Here is a 12846-nt window from a genome sequence, read left to right as displayed (position 1 = left end):
TCGATAATTTAAAAAAAGGCTTTATTATCTCTAGCTTAGCTCCCTATATACTACCGATCCTAATAGCTAAGAAACCTAGTAGGGGACTCTATTTCTATATAGACTTTAGAAGGTTAAATATAATTATAAAGAAAGACTACTATCCCTTATCTTTAATTAATAAGGTATTATAGCGAACTAGTAAAGCTAAGATTTTTATAAAACTTAATATTTAATAAGGTTTCTACTAGATTTATCTAACTCTAAAGACTAAAGAACTTACTACTTTCTATATAAGATATAGGTCTTTTAAGTATAAAGTTATACCGTTTAAATTAATAAATAGTCTAGCGACCTTTTAAAGATTTATAAATAATATTCTTAGAGAGTATATAAATAAATATATAATCGCCTTTATAGATAATATTTTAATTTATAATAAGAATATATAAGATTATTATCGCTAGGTTAGAGAAGTGCTCTAATATTTAAAGGAAGTAGGTCTTTAAGTTATACTACTAAAGTGTGAATTCTTAATAAGTAAGACTAAGTTCTTAGGGTTTATTATAAGTATAGATAGTATTATAGTTAATTCTAAGAAGATTAAGGTGATTTAATTATAGATAATACCTACTACTATAAAGGGAGTATAGTTATTTTTTAGGTTCTATAATTTCTATTATCGATTTATCTAAGGATATAGCGCTATCTTAAAGCCTTTATATTAGTTAACTAAATAAGATATTCCGTTCGAATTGTCTACCGATTATAAAGATATATTCCTACTTTTAAAGAAGAAATTAGTTAGTATACTACCCGGTCCTCGCCAAGTAACCCCACCCCCTTCGGGTGTTGGGTTACCACACCGTAATGTAAACTCTTGCTCAATATAAATTTTAAAGAACGTATGAAATATTTTTGTATTTTTCTTAACGTACAACGCCTATAAAAATCTAAAAAAATCCTAACAAATACTCAAATAGTAGATATATCATCTATTGGTGGAATCTATGGAATAAAACGGGGTGCTAGGGTTGGTGTATCCTCCGTAGTTAATGGCTTCGAAATCCGCTTTTTTAACCGCCTCTCTTCTTACACCTACTCTTTCGATTCTCGCGCCCGGATAATTCGATTGGTATCACTAGTAGTAAGGGGGCCCCCTAGGTTGATCTGGCGCTTAGTAATACGGGTATCTCGGTGGACTTTATAGCGTAATAGGGTGGTATTGTCCTTAGTAAGCTATATAGCTAGCTCCGCTGAAATTCACGCACTCCGGTATAGTAGCTTTGCTCGGTGCTAAATAGATATATAAAGCTCGCTATCTAGTAATTCGATATCTGCCTCTAATTTACGCGTACTCTCGTTTATACGAGAGATTCTATAGGGTGGTGAATTAGTAATAGAGCTAGGAAAATTAACCTCTAATCCGTCGTCTTCACTAAAGATAACTAGATTATCCCTATAATCCACATATTTTTTAAGCGGATTAAGCACCTTTTTATAGTTAAATAGGGAAATGCTATAATTAGTAAATCCCGACCTAATTACTCGGGTGGTGAGAGTATTACGAACAGATATAATTTCTCGAAAAAAATGCGCTTTTCGGTCCACCGATCCACCCTATTAAATAATAGCGTTATTATTAGACTAGTAGTAATACTTTAAAGTAAGAAAAGGCTTACTATCTAGCGGCTAGCAGATATACGTCGTATAGGGTATAAAGTAATAGGGGATAATACTATTCTCCGCTATAAAATTGATAAATTCTAGAGTACGGTGGGATCTATAGTTATCTATTAATAAAAGGCGTTTACTACCCTAGGTAGTACGATCCTTAGTTACTAGATAAAAAGCGCGAAGCTATTAAACTATAGTTTAATCTATAGTATACCTATATAGTGTAGTTACTAGGGTATAATCCTCCGGAAGGTTGGTATCTTTATACCAATTCTCTATATAGAATTTACCCCTAACTAGGAACTAAGGTGCTATCTTCTAGCTATCGGTAGTAATATATTTAATACTAGTAATACCCTTAGTAATACCTCTATTCGGTGAAAATAGAGTCTAGCTTTTTAAAACGACTTTTTAAGGCTTTCCTTAGCTAATTTAGAAGCTAGTTTCGTCGAAGTTATAGATATCCCGCTAGCTTAATTTATTGCTTTCGATATACTAGTTTAAGCGCTAGTACTAAGTAGTAAGATAGCTAATATTTTCAGCCTCTATTCTTTTCTTTTCCTTTAGTTTTTTTTTTAAACTAAAGGTTATAGGTAGGTGGGATACGTTTTAAAAACCGGTATACCTAGTTTTTATTAACTAGCGGACGCGACGTGTTTTCTTCCGTATTAGCGCGTTGAATTATTGAATTAGCGCACCCTTCTACTATTCTAGCAGTTAGTGGAGAGTAAGCATCATCTAATATAGTGATCCAGCTAATTAGGGCTTACTCTTAATCCGGATTTAATGTCGAATTGGTAGGACGGCATGTCGAACAAGATCCCCGACCGTGAACCCGGTTATATAACAGATTGTAAGGAACGCCAAATTCTCGCGCTAATAGGGCTATTTTTGGTTTTTTTCGAGTATGCCATGTAGAGAGAGCATTTATAAGGGTATTCTCCAAATCTGGGTTTTTTTCCGGCATGTTAGTAGGATGTAAAATGGTAGTAAAAATGGTGGGTGGTGTAAAATTTACATTGAGCAAGAGTTTACATTACGGTGTGGTAACCCTACACCCGAAGGGGGTTACTTGGCGAGGACCGGGTAGTCCTTTAGTATTATAACCCGATTCGATATATAAAGGTTAAAATAGATACCTTAAATAGTATTTTAGGTATAATCCTATCCTAGTACTATAAAGAAAGCGACTTCTAGTATTTAGTAGCCTTTTATTTAAAAATAATATAACTAGCTAAGTTAAATTATAAAGTGTAGGATAAGGAGCTTCTAGTAATTATCCGCGCTTTATAAGAATAGCGATTAGAACTTAAAGGACTTTTATAGAAAGATTGTTTTAAAATCCTTACTAATTATTAGTCTCTTAAATACTTTATAATAACTTAATAGATAAATTAATAATAGGTAAGATAGAGTGAATTCCTCTTATAATTCTATTTCTTAATTAAATATCGCCCTAAGAAGAAGAATATTATTATAGACGTACTTTTATAGAAGGATTTACCCTATACTAATAATAACTAATAGTTTACTATATTACCTAAAGACTATCTTAAAGAAGGTAACGTATTTCACCAGCGAGTGGGCCACCCATCTAAAACGCGTCAATTAATTTAAACCCTTCTTCTTCAACCACCCACTATACCACCAATTCGCTCTCAACGCTCTAGAAATTTAATAGAGTAAGAGGGTAGGATCTTACTAGCTATCTAGGCTTTTAAGAATCAAGAAATATCTTCAATTCGTGAAGTGGCGCGCCGTTTCGAAGTCCCCCGCTCTACCTTATAACGCCGCCTCGCTAGTGATACCTTTCGTCTTAAAACACGCGCTAATAACTATAAGTTAACTAAAACTAAGGAGGAATCGCTTTAAAAATAGATACTCTCTATAGATTCTCGTAGAGCACCCCCCCCCCCCCCCCCCCAGCCCTCTTCTATACGAGAAATAGCGGATCTTCTTCTTTAAAAGCGTAGAACTACCCTAGTTCTTTTAGTCGGCGAAAATTAGGTTATAAAATTCGTATAACGGTATCCTCTCCTCTCCTTCTAATTCTCGAAATGGTATAACTACGAGCGTGTATAATATAAAGACCCGAAACTTATTAGGGAGTGGTTTAATTTAGTTTAAAAAACGATCTTTCAATTTAGAATCGAACTTAATAACGTTTATAACTTTAACGAGACTAGTTTTATAATAGGTTTAACTACTACTACTATAAGGGTGATTTCGAGAAGCGAAGTCTATAGTCGGCGAGCACTTCTATAACCTAGAAATCGAGAGTAGGTAATAGTGATTAAATATACGAATACTTCTAGCTAGGTGCTTCCTCTATATATAATTTTTAAAGGAAAGGTCTTCCTTAAATCCTAGTTTACTAGCCTTCCGAAAGATCAGCGCCTTAAAGTGAGCCCTAATAGTTAGACTTTAGATTAAATTAGACTTCGCTAGCTTAAAAAGCTCTTTATTCCTACTATTTCTTTATATATAAAGGGGGGGTATCGGGTTTTAATACTTAACGGATATAGAAGTTATTTAACGCCGAAATTTAATAAAATTTATAAGTAAAATAAGGTGATACTAATTTATATACCTATATATTTATCCTATCTTTTATAACCTCTCGATATTAGCTATTTTACGGTCTTAAAATAGTCTTACGGTCGGAAAGTTAAAATAACGATACGGAACGGGATTAACTATATTAATAAACTTAACTTTCTTAAAGTATACCGAGAGGCACGAATTAAAGCTTTTAAACTAGAGATAATTAAAAGTAGCTTCCGATCTACCGGTTTAGTGCCCTTTACACTAGATTAAGTGATTTTAAAGCTTAATATCCGGCTTCGAATACCTACCCCCCCTAGCTAGGGTAGTGAATTAAGTCGAAATTTTATACTAAAAACGCTAGCTATAGAGAGAAAGAACTCTATCGGTAGGCTTTATTAATTAAAGCTTTACTTCGTATAAGATCTCGAAGCCTACCTAGCCCGTTAGATCGTGTATTAAACTAGCTTATAAAAGGCTTCCGTCTTATAATATAAGGTGCTATCTTACTCGCTAAAGAAAATAAGGAATTACGTGCCGCTAATAAGAAGTAGAAGTAAAAGCGAGCTAGATCTAAAAGGCAGATCCCCGCTAAAGAAGGCCTCTCCGTTTAAAAAGCTTCTCAATTGATTACTAGGCTAGGGGAAGCAGATAAAGCACCTCCCCCTAGTGCCGGTATATATAGAGAATCGGCTATTCAGCCACGTACGCGTCCCCCCTGGGGATATAGAATATACAGATTGCTAGGGCATAGAAGAGAAATATGTCCAGATAGACAAATCAGTTAGTTGAATTAATTTAATAGCGTTTTGGTTGAGATATATGCATTTAAAATTGGTAGGTTAGGATGGGTGGCCCACTCGCTGGTGAAATACGTTATTTATCTAGTTAATCTAATTCTTATTAGTCTAGAAGATCTATAGATATAAGAAATCACTAAGTAAGTGAAAGAAGTAAACCGCTAAAGTATCGAACTTAATAAGTTCTAATAAATTACTAAAGCTAGTAATAGGAGATAGACTCTATAAGAAGGACTACTCTTATATAAAAGTCGACTAAAAGTTCTAAATAAGTAGGATTTATATATAAGGTTACTAAATAATATATATTATTAACTATTAATAGCCTACCTTAGAATTAAGAAGTTAAAAAAGTTAATCTCTACCTAATAAATACTATTAGCTAGGTTAGATTACTAATATAAAATATTATATTAATAACTATTTACTCTATAAATAAATATAAATATAGAGGGATAAGACCCCTAGATTACTCTATCCTCTCTTAGTCCTAGATCGACTATAGTAGTATATATTAATAGACTTTTATTTATTCCTAAAAGATCGTTATAAGTATAATACGGTTTTTATAGTAGTTAACTATCTAAGTAAAAGACTAGTATCTATCCCTTATTATAAGGATATAGATATTAAGAAGATAGCTCGACTTTTTATCGATAATATTATTTAAGTTATAGGTATTCTAGAAATAATTATATTAGATAGAGGAGATTAATTTATTTTAGAATTCTAGACTAAGTTCTATTATATCTTTAGAATTAGAATAAAACTTTTAATAGCCTATTATCCCTTAATTAACGGCTAAAGTAAGATTATAAACTAATATATAGCCTAAAGACTATATCTATATATTAAATATAACTAAAATAACTAGTTAGAGATCCTACTAATAGTTAATTTTATACCTTTAATACTATCCTAAAATATAATAAAACGATCCCTATTCTTTATTAAATAGGGATACGAACTAGTTATATTATTTAACTAGAGGGATTATAATACCTTAATATAGAATAAGTAGGATATAGTAAGTATACTATCTTAATTATAGGATATCTAGAAAGAAACTAAAGAGTAAATTATTAAATCCTAATAATTATAGATCTAGTAGGCGAATAAGTATCGATAGGAAGAAGATTTTAGTATAGATGATTATATTTTTATTATAATAAAAGACTAGTACCTTATCTAGCCGAGCTAGAAGCTAGCTTATTTAGCTAGTAGTCTATATAAGATTATTAAGAAAGTTAGGAACTCGTATAAGCTCGACTTACCTAATTTAATTCGAGTATACCCTATTTTAACCTAAGTAAACTATAGAAGGCTATAATAATTAAAGCGCTAAAGGGATAATATCCTAATCCTCCCCTACTAATAGAAATTAACGAAGAAGAATAGAAGCTATAATACCGAGTATAGTGGCTAGGTTACAATATAGACTTATAATAGTACCCTACTAGCAATTTTAAATATACGCTATAGAAGTTATAGGAATTCTATAATTAATACCTAATAAAACCGGGCCCTCCCCTATATCTATAGGAATAGATTAAAGCGGTATAGCACGATAACTTCCTAGATAATTATATTAATAATAATAAACCGGTATTTAGGGACTAAATACGTTCTTAGCTAGGGGTTATATTATAATCTAGAGATAATAACTATAGTTCTGCCGTTACTAACCGCCTACTAGGTTGAGACACTTAGAGGATAGTGTTTATAGGGTTTACACTAAGGCCCTATAAAAGACCTTAGGCTAACTAATCCTCTTTTTCTTTCTCTTTCTCTCTCTATACTTAGTATTTTCGTTAAATGCACTCTTTTTGTTTAAAGAACTGGCTGGTAACAAAATATTTTTAAGGATCTTTAGAAGGAATTAGGGTAGACATTAGGTTTTTTTAGGTTCTTTTAGGTATTTATTAGGTTTTCTTAGGTCCGATTAGGTTAGACCTATATAAATATTTATAATCTAACTAATTAATAGTTATCTTAGTATATTCCTTTTAATCTATCTCCTTTTCTCTTCTACTTAGTAATTTTATCTACGCTAGTCTATTTAATATTATAGGTATTCCCCCTCCCCCTTACCTTTTTAGTATCTATAATCCTATTAAAAGCCCTATTATATCTTGAAGCTAGCACTCTAATTTTCTATCCTTAATATATAATAGAGATATAGGTAATTTATCCTACCTTATACTATCTAATTATATAGTAACTCTATCTAGTAGCTAGGCTATACTATCTAACTTTTATTATAATTTTCTTTAACTAGATTACCCTCTATCTCTTCCTCCCTCTCTTATCTATATTAGATCGGACCGGAGAAAAGCGTTTTTTCTTTATAATATAGAAGAATATACTAAATAGGTTAAATAGTAGCTATAAACTAATTATAGAAGGAAAAGTAAGATCTATTAAGATATAGCCTATTAGTCTACTCTTTAGAGGTATTTCTATTAAGTTACTTAGATTATAGATAGCGTACTAAATGTTATATATAAGCGCTATAAGAAGATTCTTAAATACCCTTATTCTATTAGACTAGATTAAATAGGCTATTATAGTATATCGACTATAATAAAGTATCTAAAATCTATAAAATATTAAAGGTCTATTAGATAGAAGGATATAGATATTATAAGTTTTCTAAAAAAAAGGAGTATATTCTTAATAATCGCTTTATTCCTACTATACTAATATATCCTAATCTAAATAGTAATAAGTATTAACTAGCGTTCCTTTCTTATAACTAGAGTAGGAGGAAGAGATCTTATAGTTTCTTATTTTTAACTAGCTCCTCTTTTATCTTATTAAATATCTAACCTTCTATAGTCTAATTTATAAGGCTCGCTCTATACCCTCCCTTTTAATAATCCTATCTATAAATATAATCTATTAGCGACTATAAGGCCTAGTTATAGACCGCTAATAAGCTATATTTTAGCTACTACTATTAAATTATAAGATTTCTATTATATTTAATTACTAGACTTCTCTATTTTTATAGATATGTATAGCTATAACTAGCTATTTTATTAATATAGACTAGATTTACTAAGAAGTTTTTCTTAGTTTTAATCTACTTTCTAGTTTATATACTAGTTTAAATCTTAATAATACCCTTTTTAATATATTACTTAAATATAAGATAGAAGATTAGATATTTAGATTAATAACTAATAATATAACGTATTCCACAAGCGAGTGGGCCACCCAACCCAAAACGCGTCCATGAATTAGATCTTAGTTAGTTTAACCACCCACTATGCCACCAATTCGCTCTCAATCCTCTAGCAATTTAGCTGAGCAAGAGGGTAGGATTTTATTAGCTATCTAGGCTTTTAAAAATAAAGAAATTACCACTATTCGTGAAGTGGCACGCTAATTGGAAATCCCTCGCTCTACTTTACAACGCCGCCTCGCCGGTAATACCTTTCGTCCTGAAACACGCGCTAATAACTATAAATTGACTGAAAGTGAGGAGGAATCTCTTGAAAAATGGATTCTCTCTATGGATCGACGTGGAGGGGCCCCCGGCCTTCTATAGTGCGAGAAATGGCGAATCTCTTACTTGAAAAGCGTGGAATAACCCCGGTTATTTCTATCGGCGAAAACTAGGTGACGAACTTTGTTAAAAGGTACCCTCTCCTCTCCTCTCGGTTCTCGAAACGATATAATTACGAGCGTGCGAAATGTGAAGACCCGAAAATCATTAGGGAGTGGTTTAATTTGGTTCAAAAAACCATCCTTTAATTTGGAATCGACCCGGATGACGTTTATAACTTTGATGAGACTAGTTTCGCGCTAGGTATAACTGTCACTACGAGGGTGATTTCGAGAAGCGATATATACGGTCGGCGAGCACTTTTATAACCTAGAAATCGAGAGTGGGCGACGGTAATTAAATGTACGAATGCTTCTAGCTAGGTGCTTCCTCCTTATATGATTTTTAAAGGAAAGGTCTTCCTTAAATCTTAGTTTACTAGCCTCCCTTCCGACTAGCGACTTGAAATTAGTCCTAATAGATAGACCTCTAATAAAATTAGACTTCGCTGGCTTAAAAAGCTTTTTATTCCTACGACTTTACCGCGTACGAAAGGAAGATATCGGCTCTTAATACTTGATAGTCACGGAAGTCATTTAACGCCGAAATTCGATGATATCTGTAAGCAAAATGGTATAATACCACTTTATATACCGCCGCATTCTTCCCACCTTTTACAGCCTCTTAATATAGGCTGTTTTATAGTGTTAAAACGTGCTTATAGTTAGCTAGTTGAATCAAAAATACGGGTTAGGATAAATTATATTAACAAACTTGATTTCCTTAAAGCATACCTAAAGGCACGAATTGAAGCCTTTAAATCGGAGACTATTAAAAATAGCTTCGGAGCAGCCGGTTTAGTCCCATTTTTACCGGAGAGAGTGATTTTAAATCTTAATATCCGGCTTCGAACGCCTACCCCCCCCCTCCTAGCCGGGGTAGTGAATCAAGTCGAAATTTTACACCAAAAACGCCAGCTACAGAGAAAGAACTACGCCGGCAGGCTTCATCAATCAAAGCTTTACTTCGTATAAGATCTCGAAGTCCACCCAGCCCGTCAGATCGTGCATTAAACCAGCTTGTGAAAGGCTTCCGTCTTACAATGCAAGGTGCTATCTTACTTACGAAAGAAAATAAGGAATTACGCGCCGCTAACGAGAAGTAGAAGCAAAACCGCACTCGATCCCAAAGGCAGATACCTGCCGAAGAAGGCCTATCAGTTCAAGAAGCTTCTCAATTAATTACTGAGCCGGTGGCAGTAGTTGAAGCACCCCCCTCCCCTCCACGAAGAAGCCCTTCGCCGGCTTTACAACCGCGTACACGGGCGCCACCAAAGTGCAGTGGTTGTGGAGAAATAGGGCATAAAATCAATAGATGCCCAGCTAGATAGATGATTTTAGTGTATTTAATTTAATGGAGTTTTGGCTGAGATATATGCATTTGAAATTAATAAGTTGGGTTGGGTGGCCCACTCGCTTGTGGAATACGTTATCTAATAATAAGATATTAGCTAATTCCCTTTAGTAAGCTTTAATTAATAATATAAATATTATCTAAACTCCTTACTTTACTTATATTATCTAACTTAATCTTAATTAGCTTTTAGATTATCTTAAAGTAGTCCCTTTAAATAATATTATTTAGACTAAATAGACTAAAAGATAATTAATATTAGCCTAAGCTAATATAAAGCGCTAGAGTTATAAGATCTTTTATACTTTAAATAAGGTCCGCTATCTTAGGATATATATCTATATAAGCCTTTAATAGTATAAGATATTTAATAACCTTTAAATAAAGGAGCTTCAAGTTATCCTAATATAAGATATAAAGACTTAATAGAATTTAATATATCTAATATTTTATTTTATTAAATAACTCTATATAGTCTTTCTAACCTTCTATATAGAGTATAACTATAAAGAAATACTACTAAATAATAAGAAATAGCGCTAAATCGACTATCTATTATATCTTACTAAGCTATTCTTTAAATATATAACTAAGATCTTAAAGACTTAAGATATAATATTATATCTTATATTTAAAATCTATAATATATTATTTAAGTATTATAAAAAGTTAATAAAGTAGCTCGCTTTAATAGAAGCGGGTTCTATAGAAAAAGTATATATTTAGATCTCTTAAAGCTAGATAAGTACTACTTATAGATAAAGTCTAAAGATATATTTATATAATTAGTATCATATTTAAAAGTTAATACTTCTACTATTATAATCCTATTAATATAACATGTAAGTGATTTAAACTATACAATGCATTTTAGTTTAAAAATGCAACATTACAAATAATGATTTAATAATATAACCATATATGAATTTATTAAAATGCAACATTACATATGATTTAATAATATAACTATACAATGCATTTTAAATCTATCATTATGACGATAACACATTTAATTAGATCTATCTAGATCTATCTAGATCTATCTTCAAAAGAGATAAATAAGACTATAACCACCGAGATAATAATCTTTTTTAAAAAAAAACACGGTTAATATCTTCTTTATATTGAATATACTTCAATTAACTAAATACAACCTTTTTATCTCTTTACTTTCTTACCTTTTATCTTTAGTTTTTCTTTCCTACCATCTAACCCCTATAACCTCCTAGAATTAGTACTATACTAGCTCTTAATAATCGGTTTTAATTATTCCTTTTAGATAATTAGGATAAATTATAGTAGAATAAATATTAGAGCGCCTTCTAAATAGCTTTTATTCCTTATTAAGAGTATCTATCGAATACTCTAAGCGCGATTGGCTTTTATACTATATTAAGGCTAAGTTCGAGGCTTAATAAGATATTAAATAGATATAAATTATAGGTAAAGCTAGTTAGAGATAAAGCGATATAATACTTTAATAGTAGTATATTTAAATTTAAATTATAATTTATCTATATCTATATCTAATACTAACTATACTTTAGATCTTATTAATACTAAGCCTCTTTAATTCTAGAAAGAGTACTAAAGTCGTTTTCCTACTATCGCTATATTTATATAAGATATTATTTTAATTCTAATAACTAGTACTAGAGTTAAGCGACTTTTTAATACTATTTAGGATATCTACTATTATCGCTATAATCGTATAAAGTCCGAAATAATTAAGGAGCTAATAATATTTCTTTATATTTTAAGATTTAATATTAAAGAATAGGAGGTAAAAGAGCTTAAAATATTTTTTTCTCTTTATAAGATTAAAGTAGTAAAAGAAGAAAAGGACGATAGGCCTAATAATATTAAGATAGATCTTATTAGTAATACTAATAAGCCGGATAATAGGTCTTATAATCTAATAGATATTAATAAGGGTAATAAGGCCTAGGATAAGGAAGATAAGGATAGGCTAGCACTACTAAAGACTAATACCTAAATATAGGTCTTAGGGAGAAAGCGGAAATATAGGGAGGATAATATATTTAAGTATTATTAGGATTATTTATAAATAATCTATTCTTTTAGAAATCGGAGTGCGGATTATAATATATAAATTTAAAATATTATATTATATTAATCTAGCTATAAGGTCGAAATTCGAGATAAAAGTTGAAAGTAAAATATATAAAAATTATAGCTCTAAAATGTATAAGTTATATAGCTATAGGATCTTAGTATATTTATTATATTTATTACCCAATTAGGTACCTAGGGGTTAGGTTGGGTTATCTAGTATAACCTAAAACCCAGCTTAGGTCCAAGGTTTTGCCCTAAAACCCAACCCAAAGTTAGGTTGGGTTAGGTTAGGTCCGGGTCCGATTGGGTTCTAGAGAAGACTACTATTAAAGCGGCTATTATAACTAGATATTATAAATTCTTAAAGGATAAATTCCTATACTTAATTAGCGAAATTAGAAGAAAAACCTTTTAGCTATATATAATTAAGCTTAGATTTAAATTAATAGGCCTCTAGCCTATTAATCCTAAGTTTATTACTAATAAATTAGAGTTATACGATCTATATTATAATAATTTACCCTAGTAAGATACCCTATTAACTAGCTCTTAAAATTCTAAATTTAGCACTCTAAAATAACTAAGAGAATTCGAAGAATTAGTAATCGTTTTTATTAATACGATCCTACTACTTAGCGTTTTAAAGATAGGCTAATAAAGCTTATAAAAGGTGCTAAAGTATAGGCTATATTAGCTGTCTAGCTATAGCGGGAATTTAATTCTATCTAGGCTATTATAGGGCACGCTATACTAGATATAATAATTCTAGCCGTTATATATAGATCACTAGTATTATTAATTCCACCT

This window comes from Penicillium samsonianum (genome assembly GCF_028829775.1).
Source record: "Penicillium samsonianum strain IBT 33392 chromosome Unknown utg000004l_segment0_segment0, whole genome shotgun sequence".
Taxonomy (NCBI): Eukaryota; Fungi; Ascomycota; class Eurotiomycetes; order Eurotiales; family Aspergillaceae; genus Penicillium; species Penicillium samsonianum.
This window is presented reverse-complemented; position numbering follows the sequence as displayed.